Source organism: Taudactylus pleione, unplaced genomic scaffold, assembly GCF_031769625.1.
Source record: "Taudactylus pleione unplaced genomic scaffold, aTauple2 ptg002645l, whole genome shotgun sequence".
NCBI lineage: Eukaryota > Metazoa > Chordata > Amphibia > Anura > Myobatrachidae > Taudactylus > Taudactylus pleione.
In genome coordinates, this window is record NW_028287022.1 from 238,250 (window position 1) to 254,873 (window position 16,624).

Genomic DNA, 16,624 nt, shown 5'->3' on the forward strand with positions numbered 1-16,624 from the left:
CTCTTCCCTGGCCCTTCCCCATGAGGCCACGGCCCTCTCTCAGGTGCACTATATTATGTCCCTATTTATCCCCTGCATCTCCTGGCCTCCCCTATGTCTTCCCTGGCCCTTCCCCATGAGGCCACGGCCCTCTCTCAGGTGCACTATATTATGTCCCTATTTATCCCCTGCATCTCCTGGCCTCCCCTATCTCTTCCCTGGCCCTTCCCCATGAGGCCACGGCCCTCTCTCAGGTGCACTATATTATGTCCCTATTTATCCCCAGCATCTCCTGGCCTCCCCTATCTCTTCCCTGGCCCTTCCCCATGAGGCCACGGCCCTCTCTCAGGTGCACTATATTATGTCCCTATGTATCCCCAGCATCTCCTGGCCTCCCCTATCTCTTCCCTGGCCCTTCCCCATGAGGCCACGGCCCTCTCTCAGGTGCACTATATTATGTCCCTATGTATCCCCAGCATCTCCTGGCCTCCCCTATCTCTTCCCTGGCCCTTCCCCATGAGGCCACGGCCCTCTCTCAGGTGCACTATATTATGTCCCTATGTATCCCCAGCATCTCCTGGCCTCTCCTATCTCTTCCCTGGCCCTTCCCCATGAGGCCACGGCGCCTCTCTCAGGTGCACTATATTATGTCCCTATTTATCCCCAGCATCTCCTGGCCTCTCCTATCTCTTCCCTGGCCCTTCCCCATGAGGCCATGGCCCTCTCTCAGGTGCACTATATTATGTCCCTATTTATCCCCAGCATCTCCTGGCCTCTCCTATCTCTTCCCTGGCCCTTCCCCATGAAGCCATGGCCCTCTCTCAGGTGCACTATATTATGTCCCTATGTATCCCCAGCATCTCCTGGCCTCCCCTATCTCTTCCCTGGCCCTTCCCCATGAGGCCATGGCCCTCTCTCAGGTGCACTATATTATGTCCCTATTTATCCCCAGCATCTCCTGGCCTCCCCTATCTCTTCCCTGGCCCTTCCCCATGAGGCCATGACCCTCTCTCAGGTGCACTATATTATGTCCCTATTTATCCCAGCATCTCCTGGCCTCCACTATCTCTTCCCTGGCCCTTCCCCATGAGGCCATGGCCCTCTCTCAGGTGCACTATATTATGTCCCTATGTATCCCCAGCATCTCCTGGCCTCCCCTATCTCTTCCCTGGCCCTTCCCCATGAGGCCATGGCCCTCTCTCAGGTGCACTATATTATGTCCCTATTTATCCCCAGCATCTCCTGGCTTCCCCTATCTCTTCCCTGGCCCTTCCCCATGAGGCCATGGCCCTCTCTCAGGTGCACTATATTATGTCCCTATTTATCCCCAGCATCTCCTGGCCTCCCCTATCTCTTCCCTGGCCCTTCCCCATGAGGCCATGGCCCTCTCTCAGGTGCACTATATTATGTCCCTATGTATCCCCAGCATCTCCTGGCCTCCCCTATCTCTTCCCTGGCCCTTCCCCATGAGGCCATGGCCCTCTCTCAGGTGCACTATATTATGTCCCTATGTATCCCCAGCATCTCCTGGCCTCCCCTATCTCTTCCCTGGCCCTTCCCCATGAGGCCATGGCCCTCTCTCAGGTGCACTATATTATGTCCCTATGTATCCCCAGCATCTCATGGCCTTCCCTATCTCTTCCCTGGCCCTTCCCCATGAGGCCATGGCCCTCTCTCAGGTGCACTATATTATGTCCCTATTTATCGCCAGCATCTCCTGGCCTCCCCTATCTCTTCCCTGGCCCTTCCCCATGAGCCATGGCCCTCTCTCAGGTGCACTATATTATGTCCCTATTTATCCCCAGCATCTCCTGGCCTCCCCTATCTCTTCCCTGGCCCTTCCCCATGAGGCCATGGCCCTCTCTCAGGTGCACTATATTATGTCCCTATTTATCCCCAGCATCTCCTGGCCTCCCCTATCTCTTCCCTGGCCCTTCCCCATGAGGCCATGGCCCTCTCTCAGGTGCACTATATTATGTCCCTATTTATCCCCAGCATCTCCTGGCCTCCCCTATCTCTTCCCTGGCCCTTCCCCATGAGGCCATGGCCCTCTCCCATGTGCACTATATTATGTCCCTATTTATCCCCAGCATCTCCTGGCCTCCCCTATCTCTTCCCCGGCCCTTCCCCATGAGGCCATGGCCCTCTCTCAGGTGCACTATATTATGTCCCTATTTATCCCCAGCATCTCCTGGCCTCCCCTATCTCTTCCCCGGCCCTTCCCCATGAGGCCATGGCCCTCTCTCAGGTGCACTATATTATGTCCCTATTTATCCCCAGCATCTCCTGGCCTCCCCTATCTCTTCCCCGGCCCTTCCCCATGAGGCCATGGCCCTCTCTCAGGTGCACTATATTATGTCCCTATTTATCCCCAGCATCTCCTGGCCTCCCCTATCTCTTCCCCGGCCCTTCCCCATGAGGCCATGGCCCTCTCTCAGGTGCACTATATTATGTCCCTATTTATCCCCAGCATCTCCTGGCCTCCCCTATCTCTTCCCCGGCCCTTCCCCATGAGGCCATGGCCCTCTCTCAGGTGCACTATATTATGTCCCTATTTATCCCCAGCATCTCCTGGCCTCCCCTATCTCTTCCCTGGCCCTTCCCCATGAGGCCATGGCCCTCTCTCAGGTGCACTATATTATGTCCCTATGTATCCCCAGCATCTCCTGGCCTCTCCTATCTCTTCCCTGGCCCTTCCCCATTAGGCCATGGCCCTTTTTTAGGTGCATTATGTTCCTTTGAAAAATGAGGGCGGCGCCAATGCTCTTTCTGGCACAGGGCACCAAAAAGTCTAGTTATGGCTCTGATCAGCTGTGTAGCCCCAGGATGACTATCATGTGCCGGTAATAAGTCAGCAGATCCATACTGAACTACACATTATCCGCTTTATCCAGTAGTATCTAGTTTCTCTTTTGAATCTGGTGCATGCTTGTATGTGAATAAACCCCTCTATTGCCAACCAAATGGGTCTATTTAACATAATAATTTCTGATAGCATCCAATTTGCTATTGCAGTGGTTTTCTTTTTTACCTATTTTACTCTGTTTTGTATGTACAGTAGTATGAGGATCCGTGCATGCTGAATGAGTCTACCTGTGGCCACTTATTATGGGGGGGCTATGCAGGCACAATGCTGTCTGTGTAGGTGACATGCAAAACACCCCTTTCCTTTCACAAGAGTTACACATCGTGCACAAGAGTTACACATCGTGCACAAGAGTTACACATCGTGCACAAGAGTTACACATCGTGCACAAGAGCTACTCATGCTTCTGACTAGCAACAGACAGTTAATGATTTTATAGTAAACAGAACAGATGCCGACATATAGAGGTTTCCTGTCTCCGACACTCGGGAGCTGTCCTCACCCAGACTAGTAAAGGGAAATAGATGAGCCCAACACAGAAATGAGTAATGTAAATTCACTTTGACTCATTAAGATTGATGTGTGAGAGGCAGATCACCCAGGGACATGAATATCTCTCTATCACATACATCATGGGTAGTGAGCCCTGCACTATATAGAGCCAGCCAAGTGTGGAATCCTCTTTCGCAATACAATCAGCTCTCACAGTGTTTATTTAATCACTGCGCTGATACGTCGGCCCGGAAATGGCTTGTTTAAATGGAGAGGCTCAGAGGATCTAAAAATAGCCTGTAAAGCAATTATTAGAACTCGCTGCAACAGCAAAACTGCATTAAAACATTGGTCTCCTTTTTGAGCATAACTTTATACAGTAAAAGGTTATATGCTCTCTATACCTAGTCACAAAGTGATGGGGGTGATCCTGGCTCAGACTAACGCAAATAGCGAGTTTTATTACACAGCGCTTAAGCATTTTAGCATACCTCTGGCCGATTCGGACAGACCACTTTTTGCGTGGAATTCGTGTCAGAGCAGGATCTGTGCAGCGCTAATGCAATGGGACGTTATGTGCAGGACCAAGGCCCTTGGCAAAGCCTCAGCTTACTGCCCTACCATCCCCAGGACCTACTTCTCTGTACACACTTGACTTTTGTAATATAAAAATAATAACTCTTACCTGCTTCTGGCTGGCTGCAGTCCAGATGCACTGAAAAATGATGAGGAATGCTGCCCAGGCTCCACTGCTACCCAGGGTCAAACGCAACATTTCTATGGTTTAAGGGGGTCCAAATGTTAGGTTTCAGAACAAATCAAAAATAAATTGTCCCAATAATCCGTCAGAAGACACTTTTTTTTTTTTTGTCCTTGCCTTGTATTATGTACTTGCTTAAAGGCACTTAAATGCCTGTATCACTACACAATACATAAGATGTGTCTATGTTAAAGCAAATAAAAAATAAATAAAAATAATGAAAGCATGAATCTCTTTATATTGCTACTAAAATATGAAATAATCATTATTTAAAGTGCAAGTGTGTATATTTGCCTCAGAAACCTCAAATACATCTCCACCTTTGTATGTGTGACCACTGCAGATAATGTACCTATTTAATAACCTCACACATATTATTGCAGCTTTAGATAACTGTTTAAATTGTTCACACTATACAGGAACAATAGTTCAGTAAGACAAAAAATAATAAAACAAATGATACTCTGGAAGGGTAGTGATTGGGAGCAAAGAGAGGGATGGACTGTACATATAAATATTATTTAATATATGTCTACATTTAGCACGTCAACGTTTTAAATAATGAGCAAAATACAAACTGTACGGTGAAGTAATATCAACAGCAAATGGCAACCATTGGGCTGCATGTACTTACTGCACCAGAGGCCCCTGCTTAGCTCTTGTGAGCATGTCGGGGGCCGGCTGTGGAGCCTCACTTGGCATCCAGTTCTATCACAGCTGAAAGAATGGATGTGCATTGCCGGGCCTCGGAATTGCCAGACCCCATAGCAGCCACATGAATTGCGCTGGTGGTAGCTACGGCCGTTAGTGGGGATAAAGTTGCATTTCCAAGACATTTACTGTACTGTACATGCATGGCATGTTTCGCACAAGGTTGCGTTCAGACGCCTGTTAAACTCAGCATACACCGCAATAGAAAAGGGATCAATGATCCCTGCGGAAAAGTAGTTATGAACCACCCAGTGCTTAACATGAACATTGAACTATGGACCTCATTCAGAGTCGGTCGAAGCGGCCGCACGGGAAAAGGGGCCAGATATGCAAATGATTCCCTCGCAAGCTGCGTCCCTAAGTTCGGATCGGTAGCTGACCGACCAAGGGGAGGAAGCGGTCGGAAGACAAAAAAATACGCCGCCTTCTCGTACGCATTACACGTCATCTCCGGGTATATGATTAATCGAGACCATCGAAACTGGTCGTAGAGCTTAAGGTTGACCAACGCCTCCATCTGTCACTCAAACTACCGACCTGGCTGTGTTCAAGGAGAAATTTCTGATCGTAGCGGCTAGTTTGCGCACGCGCATTGCGAACTTTACGCATGCGCAGTATAGCGAACATCGGTGGCGTACGACCATGCGGCCGCTTCAACCGACTCTGAATGAGGTCCTATGTGTGGGGTGACCAACGTTTTACAGGGCCAACCCGGGACACCAAAAAAACGTTGTTGCTTGTATGTTACATTTAATTTCACACGCTTTGAAGAAAGTCGGGGCTTTAGACTTCCCGGGGAGGGAGTTAATCAAAACCAGGGGGGCCCTGGGCATACCAGGACAGTTGGTTACCCTAGCTACGCGAAATATGCTTTCTACTTGAAAATGTTTTTGTAATCTACAGCTGCTGACACGGAGGTGGGGGATGGCCAATTACCAGTCCTGTATCCATCTTTTGGATAAAAAGATTCCCATCCTTATGGAGGTACTATTCTGTATAGTTGTATATGGGCATGCATGATATAATCATATGTTATCTCCATATGTCACTGAATGCCATGAAAACATACCCTGTTGTTTTTTTTTGCAGTTTAAAAACCTTTTGCCCAAGTAAATATTCTTGTATGATGCCTGGGAAAATGGGGGTGGATGGTAGAAGAAAAAAACAATGCGCAACAGTGAAAATGTTTCCAAAGTGAAAATAGGGGTATTTAGTTAAATATAGATACATTTTGGCATCTAGAAAATATACAGTCAGGTGCATAGATATTGGGACATTGACAGAATTTTCATATTTTGGCCTCTATTCACCACCACAATGGCTTTGAAATGAAACAAACAAGATGTGCTTTAACTGCAGTCTTTCAGATTTAATTTGAGGGTAATTACATCCAAATCAGGTGAACGTTGTAGGAATTACAACGGTTTCTATATGTGCCTCCCACTTTTTAAGGGGCCAAAAGTAATGGGACAAACTAAACAATCCTAAATCTAACTTTCACTTATTAATACTTTGTTGCAAATCCTTTGCAGGCAATTACAGCCTGAAGTCTGGAACGCATAGACATCACCAGACGCTGGGTTTCATCCCTGGTGATGCTCTGCCAGGCCTCTACTGCAAATGTCTTCAGTTCCTGCTTGTTCTTGGGGCATTTTCCCTTCAGTTTTGTCTTCATCAAGTGAAATGCATGCTCAATCGGATTCAGGTCAGGGGATTGACTTGGCCATTGCCTAACATTCCACTTTTTAGCCTTAAAAAACTCTTTGGTTGCGTTTGCAGTATGCTTTGGGTCACTGTCCATCTGCTCTGTGAAGCGCTGTCCAAAGAGTTCTGAAGCATTTGACTGAATATGAGCATATAATATTGCACGAAACACTTCAGAATTCATTCTGCTGCTTTTGTCAGCAGTCACATCATCAAATACAAGGGAACCAGTTCCATTGACAGCCATACATGTCCACGCCATGACACTACCACCACCATGCTTCACTGATGAGGTGATATGTTTTGGATCATGAGCAGTTCCTTTCCTTCTCCATACTCTTCTCTTCCCATCACTCTGGTACAAGTTGATCTTTGTCTCATCTGTCCATAGGATGTTGTTCCAGAACTGGAATGGCTTTTTTAGATGCTGTTTGGCAAACTCTAATCTGGTCTTCCTGTTTTTGTGGCTCACCAATGGTTTGCATGTTGTGGTGAACCCTCTATATTCACTCTTGTGAAGTCTTCTCTTGATTGTTGACTTTGACACATATACATCTACCTCCTGGAGAGTGTTCTTGATTTGGCCAACTGTTGTGAAGGGGTTTTTCTTCACCAGGGAAATAATTCTTTTGTCATCCACAACAGTTGTTTTCCGTGGTCTTCCGATGTTGCTGAGCTCTCCGGTGCATTCTTTCTTTTTAAGAATGTTCCAAACAGTTGATTTGGCCACACCTAATGTTTTTGCTATCTCTCTGATGGGTTTGTTTTCATTTTTCAGCCTAATGATGGCTTGCTTCACTGATAGTGACAGCTCTTTGGATCTCATATTGAGAGTCGACAGCAACTGATTCCAAATGCAAATGTCACACCTAGAATCAACTCCAGACCTTTTACCTGCTTAATTGTTAATGAAATAACGAGGGAATAGCCCACACCTGTCCATGAAATAGCTTTTGAGTTGATAGTCCCATTACTTTGGCCCCTTAAAAAGTGGGAGGCACATATAGAAACCGTTGTAATTCCTACACTGTTCACCTGATTTGGATGTAATTACCCTCAAATTAAATCTGAAAGTCTGCAGTTAAAGCACATCTTGTTTGTTTCATTTCAAAGCAATTGTGGTGGTGAATAGAGGCCAAAATATGAAAATTCTGTCAATGTCCTAATATTTATGCACCTGACTGTATATGTTGGCAAACCTGAATACAGGAATGCTGAGTCATTGTAGGCCATGTTTTGTCTATTCCATCCAGGGTTACCTATGTGGTGCTCCCAAAATGGCTGCCTCAGCTGGTACCTTTCAGGCAAGGGTCATATAATCCGTGAAAGTCATTACCCAAAATGGCTGCATCAACCCTGCATTGTCTTTATTATGATCATTCTTTTAATTTTTGGTTTGGTTTATACTTTCCATAATACTATTGGTGCTATGTTATTGATGTTTGTAAAGCAACTTTGAGTCCTGCTGGAGAAAAGTGTTATACAAATAAAATTATTATTATTTTGTCCATCACAGTCCTCTGGTTGATCATAGCAAAATTCTTCTATCCCATTTACACATCAGATTTATGAAGAACTCTGTAAAGGGGATGAACAAAGATAGAGACGCTTTCAAGTACCTGAGAGGAAAAATGTAACTTTTGAGTGATGCTAAAGTTCAGGAAGGGATCTTTGTTTCTCTGCAAATTTGTTAACTTCTTGAGGGTGAAAACTTCAACCAAGTCCTCCAGGTTAATGACAAGCGGCTTGGGAAGCCTGTAAAGGGGTCGTGCATGGCTTCTTGGGCAACAGAAGTAGGGATGGCCGTCGTCCATCGTTAGTTTACAAATATTGATGGTTTACGTCTGATGGTCAATGGTTTTGCCATCGATGGAGTAGAGCCAATGATTTTCTGCCATCGATGGTAAAGTAGGACCATGTTTTTTCTTTAATGGTCCGGACATGGAGCTTAGCCCCGCCACCTGGCAGACTGCTAAGCCCTGTTCTCCTTTCTTTGATTGGCCCGCAGCTTGCCAGGCACCTGGCAGTGGTGGCCTTCGAGAGGTGTAAATCATTGATAGTTCATCGTAGATGGTTATTGCACCATAGATGGAAAACCACCGATGGCCATCCCTACACAGAACTAGAAACTATATTGAGATTGTAAATAACCTTCTAGAAAAGTATAATTAGGCTGCAACATGTCACTCAAAATCCTCTTTTGCCGTGAGTGGCGAGCACGGTGAGCGATGCCACTAAGACACGTCACCAATGGAAGGAAGATATCAGGGTAGGTGGAACGAGTCTATGCTGGCTGACTACCGTCAGACAAGAGTTGCCCCAGAAGAGGCGCACAAGCGACAAGCAGAGAGAAAACGCTCTCATGAATGGGCCACTACATGAGATAGGACTTTCCATTGTTTCGTTTTGTTCTAATTAGCGATTGATTGAAACGGAATCGGTATGAAATACTGCCGGCCGCATAAGGCCCATATTCAATTTGAGGCGAAAAGCCATTTTTCGCGTGTTTTCGGCGGAAACTTTTCGGCGACGTCATTTCACCAGGCGGGAAAAGTATAGCCGTATTCGATTTGAAAGACTTTCCGCCTAGGCGAAAACTCAATGCATTGTAATAGTGAAAAAAGTTTTGCCTATGAATAGCAGGCGGGAAAAAGTGCAGAATTGGGGTTTTGGGGTGCAACATTGCATGAACCCCCGTGCAGCCTTCAGACACTCCCAAAAAATTATTTTGAATTTGGGGGCTACTTTTAAATTGATTACGGCGATACGCGCGATATTTAACCACGCGATGTAGGCGAAAAGTCCGGGAGGCGGAAAAGTATCGTGGCTCGGCTCAAATTGAATACGGCTCTAAATCTTTTTCGCGTTGACAGGAGGGAAAATGACTAACGTCGTTTACAAGGGGAACCTACGAGACCTCGGGTACAAAGGACGATCGCCCTATATTGCGAATGGCTGCAGCGCATGGATAGAAGCATTTCTTTGTTGCACAGGGTAATTGCTATTTGAGCTTTCCGTCAGCCGGTGAGTACTGAGCATAGGGACAAGGTTGGGACTGTGGCAGCAGCCGGGTGCTTACACCCTCACAACAACATTACTATAGAGACGAGGCAGCAGCGGCGGCGGCGGCGGCGGCGGCGGCGGGAAGCGGGTGCGCGCGGACAGTCACTCTCTCACACAGGAGGACGGGGAGGGGCGGGGCCATCGGCGCTGGAGGAGGCGGGGTCTCTGGAGGAAGGATAGGTGGGCGGGGCTAGCGGCCGGAGTTCTCTCATCATCGACTTCTTCCCACCCCTCCCCCTCACACTGTCTATAAGCGGGCTGCGTGCGCGCCCCCGCTGCGACGCGCCCGCTCCCCCTCCCCGGCTCCGCGCACGCGCAGTGTCTCTGTTGTGTTTTTTTTTTTTTTTTTTTTTTCTTCCTCCCTCTGGGGCTGAGGGGCGGCCGCGCGCTGGGCACGGTAACGGCTGGGAGAGCTCTAACCGGGGGGAGGAGGAGGCGGCGGAGGAGGAGGATACCGGCCATTCACCTCACAGCACCAACACCACGGCGAGGGCCAAGCAGAGGTGAGTCGCCTGGTGGCTGCGGCCGGGCGAGAGGGGGGTGGGAGTGAGGCCTCACAGCCTCCGTGTAGATGTGATGTCAGACTGACACCCCCCTCCATTCCCCCATCTGCCCCCTCCCCACACACCGGCCGCCGTATTGTCTCCCTGCGAGTTATTGTTCCTCAGGCAGCGGCCTAATCCCCCCCCCCCCCCCCAATTCCCAACCCCCCCATTCCCTCATCCAAGATCTGTCTGTGTATATATGGTGCCTCCTGTACATGTTACATGTCCTGCGTGCTTATGTGGTGCCTCCTGTACATGTTACATGTCCTGCGTGCTTATGTGGTGCCTCCTGTACATGTTACATGTCCTGCGTGCTTATGTGGTGCCTCCTGTACATGGTACATGTCCTGCGTGCTTATGTGGTGCCTCCTGTACATGGTACATGTCCTGCGTGCTTATGTGGTGCCTCCTGTACATGGTACATGTCCTGCGTGCTTATGTGGTGCCTCCTGTACATGGTACATGTCCTGCGTGCTTATGTGGTGCCTCCTGTACATGGTACATGTCCTGCGTGCTTATGTGGTGCCTCCTGTACATGTCCTGCGTGCTTATGTGGTGCCTCCTGTACATGTCCTGCGTGCTTATGTGGTGCCTCTTGTACATCTTACAAATTATGTGTGTGTGTGGTGCCTCTTGTATATTACATTTCCTGTGTGTGGTGCCTCTTGTACATGTTGTGTATGTGGTGCCTCATGTACACTTGGCATGTCCCATGTGTATGTGCTGCCTCCTGTACATGCGACATGTCCTGTGTGTGTGCTGCCTCCTGTACATGTGACATGTCCCGTGTGTGGTGCCTCCTGTACATGTGACATGTCCTGTGTGTGTGTGTGTGGTGCCTCCTGTACATGTGACATGTCCCGTGTGTGTGTTTGGCGCCTCCTGTACATGTGACATGTCATGTGTGTGTGGTGCCTCCTGTACATGTGACATGTCCCGTGTGTGTGTGTGGTGCCTCCTGTACATGTGACATGTTCCGTGTGTGTGTATGTGGTGCCTCCTGTACCCATGTTGCATGCGTGTAACACTGCTGCAGTGTGGTGATTGAGGCCCCATTGCCATATTGCTGGAGTAAGGGATATTTTACATATTTCTATGTTTATCTCTAATTTAAATAACACATTTATCATGCAAATCAGGTGCATTTCCCTGTGGAGGGTAAATATAAATATTTACTGGTGTGTTGTTGCCAAAAGCGCCTCGAGCCCTGCTGGAGGGTAGTGCTATATACATAAAATGATTATTGTGTGTGCCCTTACAGGGAGCCGCGGACCGCCGGTGGATGTATGTGTTTCTGCCGTGTGGCGCTGGCTGCATTAATCCCCTGTGATGTGTCCCTGTAGTACCTGGCTTTGTTGTGGTGCTTTTGCAGAGCAGCAGAGGGGATGTTGTTTGTGCCAGCATGGTGGGGACCCAGCTGCAGTCTTGCAGGGATCCTGCAATGTATGTATGTGTGTGTGTGTGTGTGTGTGTGTGTGTGTGTGTGGGGGGGTTCTTCACTGACACATCTATTGTTCGCAGCAGCATGTGGCGGCAGGGATAACCTCTCCCTGCACTGAACCGGGCCTGGCTGTGTCTTCCATGGACCGTGTGCTATGTGTTGCATGACTTGCCAGGTCATTGCAATCTATCCGAGTTGTGACAGGCCAGTCCTTACACTTTCAGCGCCGGTCACGCTGCTTCTAGAGACTGGTATTGTTAGTGTTGTGACTGATCTCCGGGAGTTCCAGCTGAATGGTCTCCTTTGCAGAACGTGATTCCTCCGGAGATGGCCAAGGTACTGGGGGCAAATTGTCATGGTAGATAAAAGCATTGTGACAAGCTTTGAAGATTAATTCTGAAAGCATGGTTTATCAGCCCAGAATGACTTTATGCATCACTGTATTGTTTCTGTTTAGCAGTCAGTGTAATAATTCTGTTATGGGCTATGCTCTACATACGGCGTTATCCAGGCAGTGCTGCGTGTCTGTAGTAATATCATATACAGATATGATCTCCGAGGGCCTCATCATACTGTCACTGTGACCTGCGCTGATAAGCAGTCTAATGAAGAGGGTGACACCAGGCGTAGTGCAGGAAGGGACAGGACATCTGCAGCGTAATTTAGCATAATGATGGAAATAAAACTCATTGGTCATAAATCTCCACTTACCAATCAGTCTGGATATTAGACCCCCAAACCCCATCCCCCCCAACTTTGTTCACATGAGTTAATTCCTTGTGTTCATTGGTCCAGCGTGGTCTATTTGGTATCATGGCTTGAATTCATGTAAAGCAGGGATGGGGAACCTAAGGCCCGCGGAATTGTTTGGTATGGCCCTCGGAGATTTTTTCTGCTAGCCTCATCTGGCACCCTCCAGCCAGAATCTATGCAGCAGTGCAGCCTGGAGCGTCCTTGGGACGCTTCAGATGGTCACACCGCTGCCCATGCAGCTCCCCGGAGCATCCTCAGGATGCTCCGGGCATTGCTGTAATCACCAACGATTGTGAACCCGCCCCGGTGTGACGTCTCATGGAGGGGGTGTGGCCTGCACCGGGCCCGCGAATAATGTTATACATATTAAAATGGCCCTCGGCAGAAAAAATTGGTTCCCCACCCCTGATGTAAAGTAAGTAAGTCATGCCTCAAGTTAATTCCATTGTTGTAATTTCCACGTTTGTGGAATCCACCCACTATTAGATGTTATACGTCACCTTTGGTTCCCACAGCCTTATGGTTTTTATAGGTTTACAGAACTTCTGTGACTTCTAATATTTCTGTGATCTACTGTAAGAAATCTCTTTCATTCCTATTTTATCTTTTCTTTAAATATCTGTGGTAATGGTCATATATTTTATATACATCCTATAGATGTATTCTCATACACATAGCGCCCCAGTATGGCGCGAGACGCCTGGCTCAGGTGAGAGCTGCCGGGTCCTGTGCGACTGCTAGCAATGACCGTCTTTTTTTTTTGTGTCTGTGTTGCCCAAAAATGTGTCCTAGATGCAACTAAGATGCTCCAAGAGACTGCACAGGTTAATTAGATTTCGACACTTGTATATCTGTGTGCAACTGAATTAGCATACAAAGCACAACGGAACTTTCCATGGAAAAAGCCACGGCCACTGCATCCTAGCACTTTGTATAAAGATTGCGACTCAGTCGCACACAGATATAAAAGTGATGCATATCAAATTCATCAGCGCAGTCTCTGGTGCGTCGTAGTGGCATCACATTATGACCAAGATGCATTTTCGGGAGACAAAAAAGACGCTCGGCACTAGCGGAGTCGCACAGGACCTGGTATGCCAAGAGGGGCTGTTTTGTGCAATTGCAGCAATAGTGTATAAGGACACAACTGTATGACAGAGGTAGGCAACTTGTGGCACTCCAGCTGCTCTGGAACTACATATCCCAGCGTGCCCGGTACTGTTTTGCTGTACGGGCATGCGAATACTGTGTATTGCTAAGATGTGTCGTTTAACAGCAGCTGGATGTTGCCTATTCCTGTTTTAGGACCTTTTATGGTGTAGAGAGCATCACATGGAACCAAAGGCACACCAAAGCCTCTGCTTCAATGTTGTCTCTTGCTTTGTCAGTTGTCTGTGCTTCTTCCTAACTTTTCGTTGTATTTTAAGTCGACATACATAGTGGCATCTTTTTTGCGTTGAACCACTTGGATGTGCCCAGGAATAAACGCACTACAGGCTGAAAAGCCATACGGGTAGCCAAAGCTGTGCGATGTTAGCGTTGTTGCATCACAATCTGCTCTCCAGACATTTGTTACTGTTGCGTCAGTGAGTCACTGGTGGTTTCCATAATTGTTATCTCAGTCCAGGGAAGCTTTACTAGTATGGTGACTATGCTGTCCTCAGATTGTACTGGTGATGTTAGTAGCTGTGTTGTGTAAATCATCTTGGTGTACAGAAGTCAGGTGAATGGCTGGTACTACGTGCTTGACACACGATCGAGCTACCGTATGGATAATTGTGATGAAATTAAGCTTTTTTTATTTATTTTTTTCAATCTCTTTTTTTATTGAGCGAATCACAATAAAATTATACAGACAATATTCCAAAATACAAACCGCACATAATATGCTTATGTTATAAGAGCTGTAATAATTCAAGCAGCAATATAGTGATTATTGTGGTAAGCCGTCAGGAAATAAAGGAACTAAATAACAGTAAGAAAAGAGAAAATCATAGAAATAAGGGGGGGGGGGGAAATAAGTAGACATTAAGGGGGGTGGACTCTAATTAAAAAGAACCCCTCAAACTAAGTGGTATAGAGAAAAATTAAGTGTTGAATGGGGAGGAAATGTTTTGGTATGTCAACCAAGGGGACCATATTTTATCTAAATACTTAGAGGTATTATAATACTTAAATACGTAATATAGCAGTCATGTATTCCAACTTATAGACACACCAAATACATGATAATATAGCCTGCATAGGAGAAGGAGTGGAATTTTACCAATCAGCTGCTATTTGGCAGGTCATAGCGTTTATACGATATGTCGGAACAACTTATTCTGATGCCGGGATAGGGTGGGCAGGTACAAGGGAAGGAGAAAATGCTGAGGATCGGAGGGAATAGTTGTCTCAAAGAGGCTCGAGAGGAGCCAGACGACCTCCTGCCATATACTGGCTAGTTTTGGGTTGGACCACCAGATGTGCAAAAAGGTACCCTCGCCCCGACTTCCCCTCCAGCACCTATCCGAAACATTATTTTTAGTTGGGAAGGTACATAATACCATCGATATAATAATTTATAAATATTTTCCTTGATTTTGACGCAAATGGAACTGGAAGCGACGTCCCAAATTTCCATCCAATCGTCAGCATCTATAGAGTGTCCCAAATCCCGTTTCCGTGCCGATGTATGAGAGTCCCGATTAGGACTTAACTTCCTCACTTAATAGAGAGTAAAGAGTAGAAATTAGACCCCTGGTAGAGGGTTGTTTCCAACATATAAGAAATGAAGGGTCCTCGCATTAAAGTTACACCACTGAGCACAATGAGAAAGCTGCACAGCATAAGAAATGAAGCCTTTCATGCTGAATTAGACCGTCTAAAGCAGGGGTGGGGAACCTTTTTTTCTGCCGAGGGCCATTTTCATATATATAACATTCGTGGGACTGGTGCAGGCCACGCCTCCTCCATGTGATGCCACAATCGCCGGTGATTACAGCAATGCCCGGAGCATCCTGAGGATGCTCCAGGGAGCTGTAAGGGCAACGGTGTGACCGTCTGAAGCATCCTAAGGACGCCCCAGGCAGCACTGCTGCATAGATTCTGGCTGCAGGGTGCCATTCTTGGCATAAATTCACGTTGCTGTTGATAGCGCCGGGAGGGAGCTCCCGGAGATATTCAATCCAGCGCGTTGTTGGGTTGACTAAATGATTTCTTCTCACACCCTCCTGAGGATAAGTCGCGAGAACCGACATTCTACAACTTAACTTGTAAGTGTCGGACTAAACAGCGCGCTGAACTAAATAGCTCCAGGACCAACTTCCCAGCACTATTCATCTCCCGCTGAATTGAATCACCCTCAGTGTCTTCTGTGCCTTTTGTAATCAAAAGATTTATGGGCCCTTTTTCTTCACTGAAGCCACTGTAACAGGAGCTACCTACCTTTACATGCTGGATCTCTGGCTCCTCTCGCAGCCTGGCGCAGTCAGGGCTGACTTCATGTTTCATCCTCCTTACCATAACGGCATTCAGGGCCACCTTAATAACCGGTTGCCAGGAAGATTGGTTGGCCGAACAACTGCGACATATCAAAACTTGATGCGTTGACCACTACGTTCCCAAGATCTCACCCATGTGATTTCTTCTTGTGGGGTTTCATCAAGGATCGTGTGTTTGTACCACCACATGCAACGACACTGGTTGTCCTGCATCATTACAGAAATTGGCCCCCGCATGCTACAAAGGGTTTTGGCGGAAGTTTCTTACCGGCTGGATGTGTGCCTCGCTACGCTTGGGGCACACATTGAACATTTATAATTTGTCTGAAAGAAACGTAATAAGTTTTCCTTTTCATCAGTACGTATTGTGTTTATCTACGTTACAATAAAGATCATTGAAATCGGGAATATAATTTTGACATACCCTGTACATAGAGCATTCTGGTAAGTATGGTTTTCTTGATAAACCAGGATAAGTCAGATTTGACCCCTTGAAGTAACCGTTTGTTGTCTGGGGGTTTCACAACACTGAGGAACAGATGTCCTTCCTTCCAGCCAAGAAGTGCCAAACGTGGAGACAAATGGCTTCTACCAAGGCAGCTCTGCTATCTGAGAAGCCGTGGGAGAGGGGTAGCCCCTAGGCAAGTGGAAGTCAATCGAAAATCTGAACAAAGTAATTCCCTGGATAATGGAAGATCCATTTGTGTGATTTCTTCAAGGCTGGGCACTTTGTCTGGAATTTTTCTGCTCCCGATGGATCTGTAGAGGAGAACCCACCCGCCCTTCCACAAGGGATTATTGGGGGGGAACTCAATTAAATGTGATATT

At 47.2% G+C, this 16,624-nt stretch overlaps 1 protein-coding gene across 2 annotated transcripts in view; it reads left to right on the forward strand.

The window, feature by feature from the left end:
• The first annotated feature begins 9,923 nt into the window (after positions 1-9,923).
• SIAH1 (siah E3 ubiquitin protein ligase 1) overlaps positions 9,924-16,624 on the forward strand; it is a 34,839-nt gene continuing 28,138 nt past the window's right edge. For both annotated transcript variants that reach the window (XM_088466207.1, XM_088466204.1), the window contains exon 1: positions 9,924-10,078. The gene's annotated coding sequence lies outside the window, so the exon portion shown is untranslated. The remainder of the gene's footprint in view (positions 10,079-16,624) is intronic.